Source organism: Phalacrocorax aristotelis, chromosome 24, assembly GCF_949628215.1.
Source record: "Phalacrocorax aristotelis chromosome 24, bGulAri2.1, whole genome shotgun sequence".
In the NCBI taxonomy this organism is placed as follows: domain Eukaryota; kingdom Metazoa; phylum Chordata; class Aves; order Suliformes; family Phalacrocoracidae; genus Phalacrocorax; species Phalacrocorax aristotelis.
The window spans coordinates 2,940,995-2,956,002 of record NC_134299.1 but is presented as its reverse complement, the minus strand read 5'-3'; positions in this window follow the sequence as shown (position 1 = coordinate 2,956,002).

The window sequence follows — 15,008 nt, the reverse complement described above, 5'->3', positions numbered from 1 at the left end:
ATGAGAGGCTGGTAAACAGCATTGCCTGCCAGCAGGAAAACAGGTTTTAATCCTATAAATCACAAAAGGGAATTACTAAGGCTATATCTCACACAATTAAGCCAATTTAAGATGGACTATTAGGGAAAAAGATTACTCATAAACCATGGCATTTCAGTGTGAGTTTTGTGATAGCATTGGAGTCACGCACGCAAGTTCAGTCTTCAGAGGACTCTCTTTCGATAATCCCGTATCCAGGGCTGCTAGAAGCTACCGTAGCTCCATGGTAGTTCAATATTTACTTTACACAAGGGATATGTTGCTCCAGTGTTCACACAGAACCAACCTGCCTTGTGTCATGAGCTGAGCCATTAGAGTTCTTCCCTCTTTTAATACCACCTAGAAAGAGTACATTTCTGGGATGCAAAAATGAGGTGAGGTACCTCACAAGCCAGGTACTAGAAGCATGTTTTCCAACATATAATCTGACTTCCCTTAATGAGTAATTAAAGGTTAAATCTCCTGCTCACCAGCTGCTCCCAGGCCAGTCCCAGGAGGTTGGCATGTTACACTCTGACTCTCGATTTCAGGCTGAAATTCAGTGGTATTGGATACTTTGGCATATACTACAACATTGTCATTTTTGGACTGGAACGAGGTATAGCTCTCTGCTCTCTGGCATTTTGAAGGGCACTCTGGTTTGATACTATTTTGTAACAGATTTAAAATATCTTGTTTTCATTTTAGAATAGAAGATAACTTGACTTTCCCCCACACCCCCACCTCCCCAGTAAATCATCTTTTATGAGGGACCCATGTAATCACAGGTAGTAGAGATAAAACAAACACTAGTCATCTTTTTTTCTAGACAGGCCTGCAGGTTCCTTGTTCTGAATGAATTCAGAGATCATAAGCCCAGAAGGTTATGTTATCATCATTTATTCTGACTGTGTAAAACACAAACTAGAGAGTATGTTTTCAGATCCCGGACTTGTATTCAGCAGCTTTGGGTAGGATTTGAATGGGTGTTTTAGAAAGCTATACAATCTTGATCTAAAAATCTCAAAATTAGACAATTTACCACTTCGTCCTGTAATCTATGCTATTGATTACCTATCTCAGTGTTAAAAAGTTGGATTTGGTTTCTATTTTAATTGTAATGACTTCATTTTGAGGTTTTTTTCCATACCTTTGCCTGCTCTCAAAGTCTTTAGCAAGTCACTTTGGCAGACTATTAAAACATTTTGCAGTGTAGTCACTATAAGCCGATCAACAATAGACTCGTGTCCCTAAGCCAGCTCTCCCAGACTTGTTATAAACAGTGTACAACCTGAAAGCAACCTGGGCAGCGCAGATCTTTGTAGATCGGATGCACGTTAGCAAAGCCCCAGCAGTCACCTCACGCATTTAACAAAGCAGAACGTCTAGTACACCACACCTTGTACAGAAGCTAGTCATACATTGGCTATGGGTTTGAGAGGTTGGCAAGTGTTAAGGTTGCTGTTGGGTAGGCTGCTTGCCTCTCAGCCTTGGAGATAAAAGGCATGGTTAATTGAACGGCTAGAACAGATCTGTTTGTAGAACAGGGTGAATAATTGAAAACTAATGGTGTGGCCATTGACCAGCAGGTGCTTGAAGCCATGTAGATGAGAGCCTGAAGCAGAGGCTCTAAAATGCTGCGGAGGCTGGCAAGGAGTGCGCTTGTAGAGCCTCTTCTGTTTTGCCAAACTCTGGCAGTGGAGCTAGAGAGTACGGGGGGACGGGCTGTAGGTCCTTCCAGAGTACGGGGGGACGGGCTGTAGGTCTTTGAGTATGTTGTTGCAATGATTAAAGCAGGGCTGGCCAATGGGTTATTAGACCACCTTTATTTCTCTTTTTCATATTCATCTGTTTTCTCCCGTTCTAGCCAGCTGCCATGGGCTGCTGCCATAACCAGGAGCTGGATTTACGTGATCCATGAGTAGGCTTTCTCTGTGAAAGCTTTGCTAAAGAAAGAAAAAAGTTGGAGCTATTTGTGAGCTGCTTTTGCAATATGCTCCACAGCTTGAACACCTCAAGTATAACAGATGAATTTTCAATCTTTAAAACCAAACATTCTATATAGCAATATGGCTCGCATTATCAAAGTGGTAATACAGTACAGGTGGGGATTTCTGTTTTGTTTAGGCTGCTGGATAATAAACAGGCTTTCTTATTTAAAAAAAAATAAGAGCTAAAAGATGAAGAATAAATTGTATAGGTGATTTTAACAGATTGATTTTTATCAGCCCTCCACTGGTGCTTTGATAGCTCTCTGAGTGGCTGCACTGTAGGGAACATTGCAAAGAGATTGAGTAGCAACAGTTTGGTTTCCTAGAGCAATCAAATGAAAGCTCTGAATGACCTGATACAAAAAAACCCCAATAGATGCAAACATGAAAACGTTTGTTAAATTGTTGTTGCAAAGATTAGAAAAGTTCAAAGAATAAGTTTTTCAAATTACGATCTTTTTGTTGTTTTGTCATGATAAGCTATGAAGAGTAAAATGAAATAGCAGATGCAGACCCTTTTGTGATGCAGATGGTGTAATCCGGGACTAAATATGAATAAACAGCACTTGTTAAAAGACCCTTTTGCTGCTTCACTGCAGTCTATTCTGAAAAAATAATACAACATGTAACAATATTTCATACACTCTACAAAACTTTTAGTGTTTTACAGTGTAGGAGAAGCATTATTATCTGTGTAGTGATGATGGGGAAGCTCAGAAACAGATCCTGAAACTGCCTGATACCAACTTTTTCACCTGTTGAGAGCAAGTACCGGCTGTTACTATCTTCCTTGTGAAAGGAAGAGATTGTAAAAGGTTAGACTGGTCCAAAGATGCCAACCTCCATAATAAAATGGGGAAGAATCAGATAAAAACCTTGGCCAGTTCTCCCTGCTAATCTGTACAGGATTCAGTGAATTTCATTGGTATCCCAGTCGTTATTCTTGCGTGACTTTTGTACTTATTCCTTGCTTGAATCCACAAAGATAATGAGTCCCGTTAAGGAGTGCCCTAAACTGGTTCTGTTTAAGCATTATCAAGTTTAGTGCAGATATTTTCTCTATCATCTGGCTCGTTACTGAGAGAGATTTTCTTTTAAGAGATTATGTTCTATATGAGTTTACTTAACCTGTTTTAAGTTAAATGAATGTAAATTTTTTCATCATAACTGCAAAGCTGAGATCCAGGAAATAAGATTTTAGAAGTAAAACTATCTATCCTGGGCTACACGAATGCTATCTGACACTCTGCCATTTTGTAGGCAAGCAGTAGTTTTTGTATGAATACTGGATTGTTTAGAAATCCTCGGTTATGGCTGTCTAGTATTGTTCGGTGTTGCTAGGTTTCTAATACACTTCAAAATAAATCCCTTCATTGGGTTTAGAGATTCATGAAGGCATGTGTACCCTGTCAGGGTCTTTATCCTGATGGAGGTTAGTGGCTCCACGCTGAATTTCTTGTTCTGACTGATTCAGAGCCTATTCAGAGTCAACTCCAGGTAAGTGTCATCCCAAGTGATTCTGAGAGGAAGAACTCAAAACGCTTGTTCACAAGCCACCTGGCCTATAGCAAAGTCATCTGTCCTTTTCCCTTTTGACTTTCTTAAGGTGATCACAAAGCTAAAAAAGTTCCAGTTTGCTGAAACTGTCAAGCTTTGCAGTGTTTCAGATTTGAAGACGTTTCTTTCACTGAAAATGTTTTGGTTTCCAGAAGGTTTAGGGCTCCCAGAATGTAGGGTTTAGAGCCCTGCAGTGTCGGGATCTGTACGTACATGCAACTGAGGGATAGCCCTTGTTCCAAAGGACTAAGTGGTCTTAGGCAGACCCGAGGAAAAAACAAATGCAGGTAGAAAGCATAATGCCTGGTGATGAGTCCATAAGCTTAGGCCATAAAGGAATTTTCAGAACGAACATGTTTTCTAATGAGGTTGCAGAAGCTTATAATTACTGCGGTACCCACCCACCCGACGGGTACCAAGGCATGGATTGCAATATTAGTAACTTGGAAGCAGCATTTCAGGTTACAAATGTCAAGTGAGGAACAAGTCAACAGTCCCCTGGAGGGTATTTATTGTTATGCTGGCTGAACAATCAGCTTCCCTTTAGAAGGCAGTCTACCAAAGCTTGTACTATTTGTTTACCACTATGAAGAACAGCATCCATCAGCATCATGGAAATTAATATTAGTCTTAGAGTATCTTGTTTTTCTTTGCCTTTTTAAAGTTAGCATTAAATTATTGAAAATTCCATTTTTAGGATACATATTTTTTACCATTAAAGCTCTCTTGCATCCAATTATAAATAATAACGAATATTCCATGGAGCCCTTGATAACAGCTCCTGTTGGGCCTGAAGAGCAGTCAAGCAAAAAGTACATTGTAATAAGGTCACAAATGCTATAAATTACTGGGTTCTCATCCTTGCGTACATCTCAGTGGGCCAAGAGGGTTTTACTTCATTAAATGTGCGAAGTCACAACTCATACCAATCACGCCACAGCGTCTGAATCATTAAATAGAGAATATAAGAAATTGCACCACACGGAGATGTGCTGCTTCTTTTGTGTTAACCTCTTATTTGCTATCAGCAGGTTTTCCTCTGACTTGCATGCAGATCTCAGTAACAGCCTGAACTTACAGGAATATGGGTGAACATCTCCTGCCTGGCTGTAGTAGACTTTGGATAATAAGATGGAAAGAGGCAGCCGAAGCAATCCTCGTGACAGGGCGGAGGCCTCAGCAGGCTGTAAAGGCTTGATGAGCCTGGGCTGACCACACGACCCTAGGCAGAAATAAAAATGGACCAAAAGGGCTGAGCTTATCGCTTAAATTATGTTCCTTCCTATTCTAGCTGCATGAGCATTACGAGCTTACAGTTTCCATCAGTGTTGCCTTTGTTATAAGAAATTGTTCTGTACCTACCTATTGCTCAGCACACACATTCCTTTGCCAGAAAACTACCCACCAACTTGTATTTTGGACCCTTTTTACATTCTGTGTGTCTCCATGTGGCCATCGTGTCCCGCCATCCATCACGTTAACCTGCACTTCAGCTTTATGTATATGATGGCCCAGAACTACTGCTCAGAATCATAAACCCATACTGTGCCATGGCTCTTCCCACTGAGAGTGACAGCCCATAAATATTAGCTGAAGGTGATCTATCAGGCTGTTGCCAAGGTTCACTGTCCTTGGGCAGCACAGATTGTTTCTCTGCCCTGATCCTCTCTCAAAGCTTTGTTCAGTCCTAGTTCTATTTCATGTCTCTTCTCCAAGCTTCATCTTCCAGCTGTGGCTGGATATGGGTTGCTTTATGATCGTATCGTATCTAGTATTTCTTCTAACCCAAATGCATCCTCTGCTTCTTACAAAGGGAACTACTATCAGCAGTTCCTCTGTTTTCTGTCCAGTTCTGCCCTGGATAGTTAACTCTGGATAGCTTAACTTCATTTTATAGAAGAAGAAAGTAAACAAGAGAAATGTCCTTGGGTTTATTAATTTAGCAAATCATCAGACCCTCAACCTTAAATACCCTTAATTTTGCTTGTTGGGTGGTTGGTTTTGTCATTTCACCTCCAATTAGTACCTCCCCTTTTAAATTGTTACTGATGTATTTTTGTTCCTGTCTCTCTGCATTTCATGTGGGGGTGGGATTAGCCTGCCTGGGATTAGCCTGCCTGGGATTAGCCTGCCTGGGATTAGCCTGCCTGGGATTAGCCTGCCTGGGATTAGCCTGCCTGGGATTAGCCTGCCTGGGATTAGCCTGCCTGGGATTAGCCTGCCTGGGATTAGCCTGCCTGGGATTAGCCTGCCTGGGATTAGCCTGCCTGGGATTAGCCTGCCTGGGATTAGCCTGCCTGGGATTAGCCTGCCTGGGATTAGCCTGCCTGGGATTAGCCTGCCTGGGATTAGCCTGCCTGGGATTAGCCTGCCTGGGATTAGCCTGCCTGGGATTAGCCTGCCTGGGATTAGCCTGCCTGGGATTAGCCTGCCTGGGATTAGCCTGCCTGGGATTAGCCTGCCTGGGATTAGCCTGCCTGGGATTAGCCTGCCTGGGATTAGCCTGCCTGGGATTAGCCTGCCTGGGATTAGCCTGCCTGGGATTAGCCTGCCTGGGATTAGCCTGCCTGGGATTAGCCTGCCTGGGATTAGCCTGCCTGGGATTAGCCTGCCTGGGATTAGCCTGCCTGGGATTAGCCTGCCTGGGATTAGCCTGCCTGGGATTAGCCTGCCTGGGATTAGCCTGCCTGGGATTAGCCTGCCTGGGATTAGCCTGCCTGGGATTAGCCTGCCTGGGATTAGCCTGCCTGGGATTAGCCTGCCTGGGATTAGCCTGCCTGGGATTAGCCTGCCTGGGATTAGCCTGCCTGGGATTAGCCTGCCTGGGATTAGCCTGCCTGGGATTAGCCTGCCTGGGATTAGCCTGCCTGGGATTAGCCTGCCTGGGATTAGCCTGCCTGGGATTAGCCTGCCTGGGATTAGCCTGCCTGGGATTAGCCTGCCTGGGATTAGCCTGCCTGGGATTAGCCTGCCTGGGATTAGCCTGCCTGGGATTAGCCTGCCTGGGATTAGCCTGCCTGGGATTAGCCTGCCTGGGATTAGCCTGCCTGGGATTAGCCTGCCTGGGATTAGCCTGCCTGGGATTAGCCTGCCTGGGATTAGCCTGCCTGGGATTAGCCTGCCTGGGATTAGCCTGCCTGGGATTAGCCTGCCTGGGATTAGCCTGCCTGGGATTAGCCTGCCTGGGATTAGCCTGCCTGGGATTAGCCTGCCTGGGATTAGCCTGCCTGGGATTAGCCTGCCTGGGATTAGCCTGCCTGGGATTAGCCTGCCTGGGATTAGCCTGCCTGGGATTAGCCTGCCTGGGATTAGCCTGCCTGGGATTAGCCTGCCTGGGATTAGCCTGCCTGGGATTAGCCTGCCTGGGATTAGCCTGCCTGGGATTAGCCTGCCTGGGATTAGCCTGCCTGGGATTAGCCTGCCTGGGATTAGCCTGCCTGGGATTAGCCTGCCTGGGATTAGCCTGCCTGGGATTAGCCTGCCTGGGATTAGCCTGCCTGGGATTAGCCTGCCTGGGATTAGCCTGCCTGGGATTAGCCTGCCTGGGATTAGCCTGCCTGGGATTAGCCTGCCTGGGATTAGCCTGCCTATGAAACTGCAGTCCCATGAGCACTGGTGTATTGGCAGCATTTGGGGCGGCAGCATGCTTGAGTTGGTGAGAAGCACAGAAGTTCACGTCCTATGAATGCCCCCAAATCCTCTTTTGGCCTCAGGCAAATGTCCTCACTTCTCTGTGTCTTTGTCTTTGCCTTTTATCCATTGTCTGTTTGCATTTGCAGCTTTTGGGCTAGGGAAAAATTCTTATTGTGTGTTCATACAGCCCTTACCCAGGATAAAACCTCAGCAAACTTCAGGATCCCATGTGCTGCCAGAATATCAACAGGAGCTGCTTAATCTCATGGTGCCAAACCCCCTGGGTACCCATTATCTTGAATAAATTTGTGAGGGCCTGGCAGAGGGAAAGTGCTCTTCTCTTACTGCTGTTTGAGAGAGGATTCAACTTAGATGATACTCCCTAAACTGTGGTCTTAACACTGGGATTTAGAAGCCAGAAGCAGTGCTGCGCTTTGGCAGGAGAGCCCTTCCCTTCCATCATATTTGGAAAGCTCGGTCTGTTGCAGCCTTCAAAATTAAATTAAAGGCTCTTGCCTGCTGCTGCATTCAACTTCTTCTGAATATTTATAGATGATTGTGTAAGACTTCCAGAGGCCTCCACTGAAGGGCAGCTGCAGCATAAATGCACCTGACTGCTGGTATGCAGCTGACAGTGCTGTGGCTCTGACCTTCGAGGCACAACTTGCTATCTTTTTCTTAAAGCTTGATTAACATTGTTTGGGTTTGTATATGTGTCCAATGAAGGCTGCAGCTCTCTGTAAATGAGCAAAGTGAATGATCAGTTTTTAGGTTTTTTTTTATTGACCACTGCAGTAGCGATAAGCATAGAGAGCCTCTCCGTTCTTTGTAGTATTTGTTACTGTAGTTATTTCTATTCTGGTGGTTCCTGCACGTGAGAACAAGACCAGAACTCTAGCAGGGGAGAGCGCGTGCGCTCAGTGAGGGCATCCCGATCACTGAAACGCTGGCAAATAGCTGAAGGAAAGGCCTGCCCTCCTCTAAGAAGGAGAAACTGAGGCCCGGCACATAACTGGCTTATATCACCTGTTTGCAGGCTTTGGGCCAAACCCTGTGCCACGCTGCCTGTGAATCTGTATCGTAACCTAGAAATGGGAGACTGGACGTTCAGATTCACGGTCTTAATAATAAAACAGGTCTATGGATTTTTAAAGCCAGAAGTACCTTCTCACTAAGAATCTACGGCGCTTCCCTAAATGAGTTCCTGCTTTAAATATAGTATCTCTGTTCAAAATTTACAGCTGGTACTGGCATAATGTGCCAAAGATAAAAGATCTGCTTTTTCTTTCTTTTATTTAAATAGGTGAGCGGAAGTGTTTTTTGTCTGAATTTTCCTTTACCATTCAGCTTTTACTGCTTCTTGTGTCTTTTTCAACTGCTATCATATTTCTATGCTCCACGTTGTTACTGCAAGAGTGTTATCTAGTCATCCCTTAACTGCTTTGTAAGAAGCTAAAACTTTAAAGAAAATGCAAGAGCATATTTTGGTGAGTAGGTTCTAGACGTTATCTGCTGTTTTTTAATAATCAGAGTAATTTTGCTCGGTTATTTTCAATTGCGTTTCCATTCAGAAGAAAATGCAAAGATGATGAGAGAAAAACGTGTCACTGTTAGAAATCCAAACTTTGATTTTGGCTTGTAAATCATGCGTGGTTGGAACAGAGAAAACAGAGAAGGCTAGGTAATAGGATTCATCAAGTTTTGCTGACTTTTGTAATAAAAGCTGCCACCCTAAAGAAATAAAATACATTCAGTATGCAAAGGGAATAAAAATATGAACTCATCTTGGCTAATGGCTCTGAGAAGTAATATAAAGATATGCATAGATTATTTTGAATCTTAAAAAAAGAGAGATGCATCCAATTTGCATAAAATGTTAATAGTAATCTTAGGGGTAAGAGATTTACTTTGAAACATAGGGATCGTTACAGGGAATTGTTGAAGTGGAGTCTTTGTCCTTGAATGTTTTCTCTGGAGTTCCATTAAACATGCATGATGATACCTTCACATTTCGGTTCTGCTGAGCTTAGCTTATGTGTACATCATCGAAGCCCACCAAAGCTGCCTTTTTGGGTGAAACTGTATTCCATTAAGGTGGCGGGGGGGGGGGGGGGGAATGTGTGGGTAGAAGGCGGTATGGAGGAGTACGTAGAACAGGGAGACTAAACTATTGTCCAGAGATCTCACTGGGAGTCTGCGACAGATTCCAACAGAGCATCGCAAACATGGAACAGTCGCCTTCCTTTTTAATTTCTCCTCTTTACCTGCAAGGGAAATAGTTTTGCTCTGCACCCGAATAGGCACCACCTCCTGCAGCAGCCCACCAGCTGTCCCAACAAAGCTCTTGGAAGAATCTGTCTCTGGGGAAAGTAAAGCTGGGATTTAACCCCATGTTTACCCAAGCTTAAGAACCGAGATCGGGCCCAATTCTTGTCTGAGTCCCCCGTGATTTCCTCAGAACTATTTCACATACAAAATTAAAATGAGACCCACAGCGAATACAGATATGCAATTCGGACTTGCTCTGCAAGGCAGGGTATTTATTCTCATCCATCCTAGAGGTTCATTTGTGACACCTTTTTAAAGTTCCTGTTACATCTGGCTTGCCACCTTTCTGCTTCCACCACCAAATGGCTTTGGTGAACTGGAGATGCTTATTTGTTAATTACCCTTTTTCTTGGCTTGCCATGTAGGTCTTGTTATTATTATTAATGCTTTTACAATCGTTTACTGGAGAAGTTTCCTCCCTCCTCTCCTCGCAAACACAAACACATTTTTATCAACAGAGTTAACATGATTGCAGTTCTGCTGTTATGTTTTATTTATTTCCATATAGGTTTGATTCTATTGCAGTTTCTCATTTTTGCCTGATGTATTATTCATGATTTATACAATATTGGAGCTTGTGTAGGACACCCTCATTTTATTAGCTGTGCTATAATTTTCTGGGGTATATAAAAATAAAACACGGGAGGCTCTTTTTCTCCTTCCACATTTTCTTGTGTGCCGTTTGCAGGAAAACAATTACCAGTTCTACTTTTAACACCTCAGTGACTGAAGTGGTGTTGAAATGAAGGAACATTTTACTTACTGGTATATACTTAGGGGTGTCATAGCTATTACTATCAATGTTAGTTCTATTCTAGAAATGCATAGATATCCTTGCCAAGCCTGGAATAATACGGTATCTGCTTTTGTATATACGTGGTGCTCTCTTGTCTCAGGCTAACAAGTCAAACTAAAGAGCTTCAATAATATCAGTTGCCCAGGTATGGAAAACAACCCAGGGTTTAAGGACTTAAATTTTCATGAGTGCTCTAAGACCAATTTCTGACATACAGATACAGAAAGTCAAGTAGCTTTAAGTTACTCTGAGCTTGTTCGGAAATCTTTTCTCAGGCACAAGGGAATCTGAAGCTGAGAGGGAAAGCAAGCCAATAGGTTCATTTGTAACTTCAGGCAGTTGTCTCTCCAACCTGCAGTTAAACCAAGCTCTCTTTAAGCTCTCACAAATCAAAATTAGAGATTACACAACAAATAGAAGGACTAGATATCCCAGGGAAAGGGGTGTGATAATACGTTTGATTTGTTTTCTTAAGGAGTTGTTCCAGTTCATCAACTGATAAGCTGCTGTCAGCGAGCGATTCTGGGAGACGCTGCAGTACAGGTGAAACGCTGTCATCCTAAATCATAATACTCCATAATCCAGTAAACTGACAACCCAAGTAACACTGCAGGATGTGGAGGGAAGTGCTGGATGCTAATTTGCTGGAGCAGATGGGGCAGGAGTCCGAAATCCTATCCCACTTTGTACATTTATTTACTGTATTTAATATGGAGCGATATAATTTGTGACACTTGGTTGCGGTGACTGCGATAGGAGTTGTGAGCATCTGTTTTCACTTCCCAAGTTTTGCACACAGACAAAATGCTGGGATTGGTTTTAGGAACAGAAGATGAAATCCCCGGGCTCATCTGGGTAAGGGGGGGTAGTGAATTAACCACCATCTGAACCTACCCCAAAGTCACAGTGATTCACTCAGCCATAAACACAAAAGCAAGGAGCTTTCATTTAAATGACAAGGACATAAAATCAGCTTTAAGTCAAGGTGGTTATATTTAAACATTACCACTGGGGAAGCGATTAGTCTAGCTGAGCCCCCTTTTAAGAGTTGGGAATCTTGGTGCTGCTGTTGCGTGCGATGAAGCGTGTGGAGCTTAGCAGAAGAGCTCCTGCTTGCACCTGTGCAAGACGAGGCAGACCCCAGTCACTGCCGGCGCCCCAAACTCTACTGAAAGGTTGCAAGACCTCCTTGTTTTTCTGCTAAGGCCATGCAATGCTACAGAGGGAAAGCTCTGATGAAAAAGCACCAATTAATCTGCATCCGTTTAAGGCAGAACTGCCTTTATCCGTGCAGGAGCTCCGGGACACAGCTCCCCTTCCCCTGTTGGGAGGTAAGGCGCTGTGCGGAGAGGCGAGGGCTTGGGTCTTCTCTGCCAGCTCTGCTCCAGGGACCGCGCGCTCTGGCAGTCGGACAGCTGGCAGGAGGTTGTACCTCAGAAATCTCACTGTTGCGCCGTAGTTAGGTTCTCTATTTCTTGTCTGTATTCTCTCATTCCATGGTTTCCCGCATCAGTGAGATTCAATATACCTTTCCTATTGTGATAATTTTTAACTTCTTTGGAATGCAGAATGGTAAAATGTGTTCTAAAGTCTTGCTTCGTTTTTGTAATAGCTTAATTTCTGCTTTTTCACATCTTCCAAATCCCTGGGAAGTCCAGGTAGGTTATTATCAAACTATATGAATTATACCAGTTTCTAGTCCTTTATCAAGGTCTTTCTGCTTCTCAGTGTCTTTCTCCCAGGTAACGTGGCTCTAGATCTCACACTTGCAAAAAAAAAAAAGTTATCATCACTCTTGTAGTTACTACTGTTGATCCCACGGAAAGTTTGTAATCTTAAATGCCCAGAGACCTGCAGCATCACGTGTTCTTTTCAATCATTGGACACTTAAGCATTTGAGTGATGTGAAATTAATAGGATGGGTTGTATAAGCTAAAGACAATTACTGAATCAGCATAGGTGAACTCTGAGGAAGACCTGTTGGCATACAGGTCTGTGAGCAAGGCCATTGCCTACACCCGTGCTTCATATGGTTAAACCTTGCCTCTTAATTATATCTCTACATCTTCTGTGCTGGACCTCTCTTGAAACTGGGTTTTTGTTTGTTTTTTTTTTTTTTTTTTTTACCTGATTACTTTCCAATAGTGCATTAGGTGATGTGACCAGTGGCCATCAAGCTTGGTTTGTTCTTTCCCATGTCCTCCCCCTGGCAGGAACTGTGTATGCTGTGAACTGGTTTGTTCGGGGGTTAAGTTTTGTCTCTCTTATTTTCAAGCATATGCAATTCAATGCATGTGTGCCAGGGAATACAAGACAGAATTGCACTTTGCTCTTGTACTGGGGGCACTGAGATTTGTGCTGTTCTGTGTTTTCTGTGGGTGTTCTAAGTTTGCTACAGGCCTCAGAGGAAGCTTCCTCTTCTGCACAGATGAGCTGAGTCTCCTCTGTGCCAGAGGAGCTGGGTCTGTAACAACCATTCCTCGGTCTGGAGTTTATGCTGCCTGCTGGCAGTTGCGTGTCCCGAGAGCCACGTATCCATCAGCCTAAACTCTGCCCTTCAGTGCCTTCCCTCCCGCGTCTCCGCAGTCTGGCAGCGGGGCAGGATTCTGAGCTGCGTCAGCCCGTGCCTCAGTCACGTACAGAAGCACTAGGAACCGGTTTGTAATTAGTCAGACCCACCTTTTCTGAAACAGAGTGGAAGTGGACTAACCTTTTGTGCTCTTCAGCCCTGCGTTTTGCTGAGCAAAGCGGACTGTGACCCTGCTGTGCTCCTGTGGCTGGGTGGGCAGGGGCAGGGGCAGGTGAGCTGCCACGAACGTGTGGATGTTGGAAAGAAAGTGGTAATGGACAGCTGGGTGCATGGACTGGTGTTGGGGGCGGGGGATGTTCTCATTTTTGGTTAATCAGACTTTTATTTCCTTAAGATTTTTTGGCATTGTTGATATTTACCCTTTTACTGTTAACATGCGACTGTTCTCTCATATGTTAAAGAAGGCTTAATATTCTACTTTGAGTTAATCTTTTTCACAGTTTGTAGCACTTCTGTAGTTGACATGTGAGCTGCTACAGCTTCCGCAATCTTGTGTAAACACACTGCAGTTAATTCTTTTTCTCGTCTTCCCACTTCCAGTTCTTCCCAGTCATTGTGAAAACCATCAGGGGAAGGCAAAGACATCACCCTAAACCAGTACATTTAAACCATTTCTATACTATGATACTTTTCTTGTACTGGAGAAGATCTTAGAAAAGAAGATCTTAGAAACGGCTTCTCATGTAGCAGAGACGGAGCCCGTGTGCTGCTTTCCCACCAGCTGGCACTGCTGGAGCAAGGTTTGCTCTTCTACCAGGTGTTACCTCCCACCCTGAGACCTCTCCCCCTCAGAGTTCTAGATCATGGAACAAGTTATCCTTCTCCTCTTGGGGGTGAATATGTTGCATCTAAATGGTTCTGCCTTCACACGCGCCGAGATGATAGCATTTTCCCACCCTACAGCCAGTGTACAACTATTATGGTATTATTGACTTGAGCACATCTCAACCAGGCCTTGGGGTTATTGATTTAATGACTATCTCTTCTCCCTCCCCTCTTTATTCTGGTCTACTGTTAATTCTCATTTTATTAGAACTGCCGGTGCTCCAAGCTTTTTATTGCATTAGTTCAAACCTATTTCTATGAGAACGATACTATAAATTATCTGCTGACCATTCCCATGTTGAATGGCAAGGTAATAAATATAAGGAAATTCAAAGAAGTTAAACTCAGATCTATTTGCCCTCTGCCTCTTGAGTCAACTTCTCTCCTTGAACAACTGTGCTAGATGGTGAAAAGAGAGATATAAATGTCACCCAGCATCGTAATACCTGTTAGCAGTTGGCGATGTCATTCAGAAGGGAACGCCTGCATAGCTGGAGTGGTGGAAAGGGTGCACATGAAAGTGCCAATCTTGGGGAAGACGATATCTAGCAAGGTTTGGCACTGATGTTTTATTAAGTTCCTCTGTAGACTGGAACCACTCTTGCTGGCTTAAGAGACTTGTTCCCATGCTCTCATGAGGAAAGGAGTTGCTGGCAATGCAGGCTTGGTAAAGTTCTCACCATTGAAAAAAATGAACAATCCAGCCAGAAAGAGAGTGGTAAGAGATTGTCTTTTGAGTTAAATTCAATCCGTTCTCTGCAACAATCAAAGAACTTGCATGGTATCTGGTGTATATGTTGTCTAGCGCTGTCCTGTGGGGTGAAAGTGTAGGAAATAACGGATGCTCAGTTACCACTGGTCGTGCTCTGCTTGTACTCTGTTAGCTCTGGGGAGCCAAGAGATGGTCTGACGGGATTGTAATTGGCTGTGCACACAATGCACAGGCTCATGGAATACATTTTGTCTGTATGACACTGAGGGTCACAATCATCAATTTCGTATGCTTTCTGTCATATACACTGACATCAAGATAAATTAGTCTGTGGGTGTCTGTGAAGAGTTGGAGGTCAGGAATTACGCCAAAGGATTTGTTTTCTTCGTTACGTGTATGTGGAATATATGCAAAATCCAACTCGATGTCACACGCCCATCCTGCACAAGCTATGACCACCTCGAGCTCCCTGACACCTCTTCTGTGCAGAGCAAATTGGGGCTGCTAGGGAGCTGGGCACAAAGGTATGCTATAGGGTAGTTTGGGGAGGACTTGAGG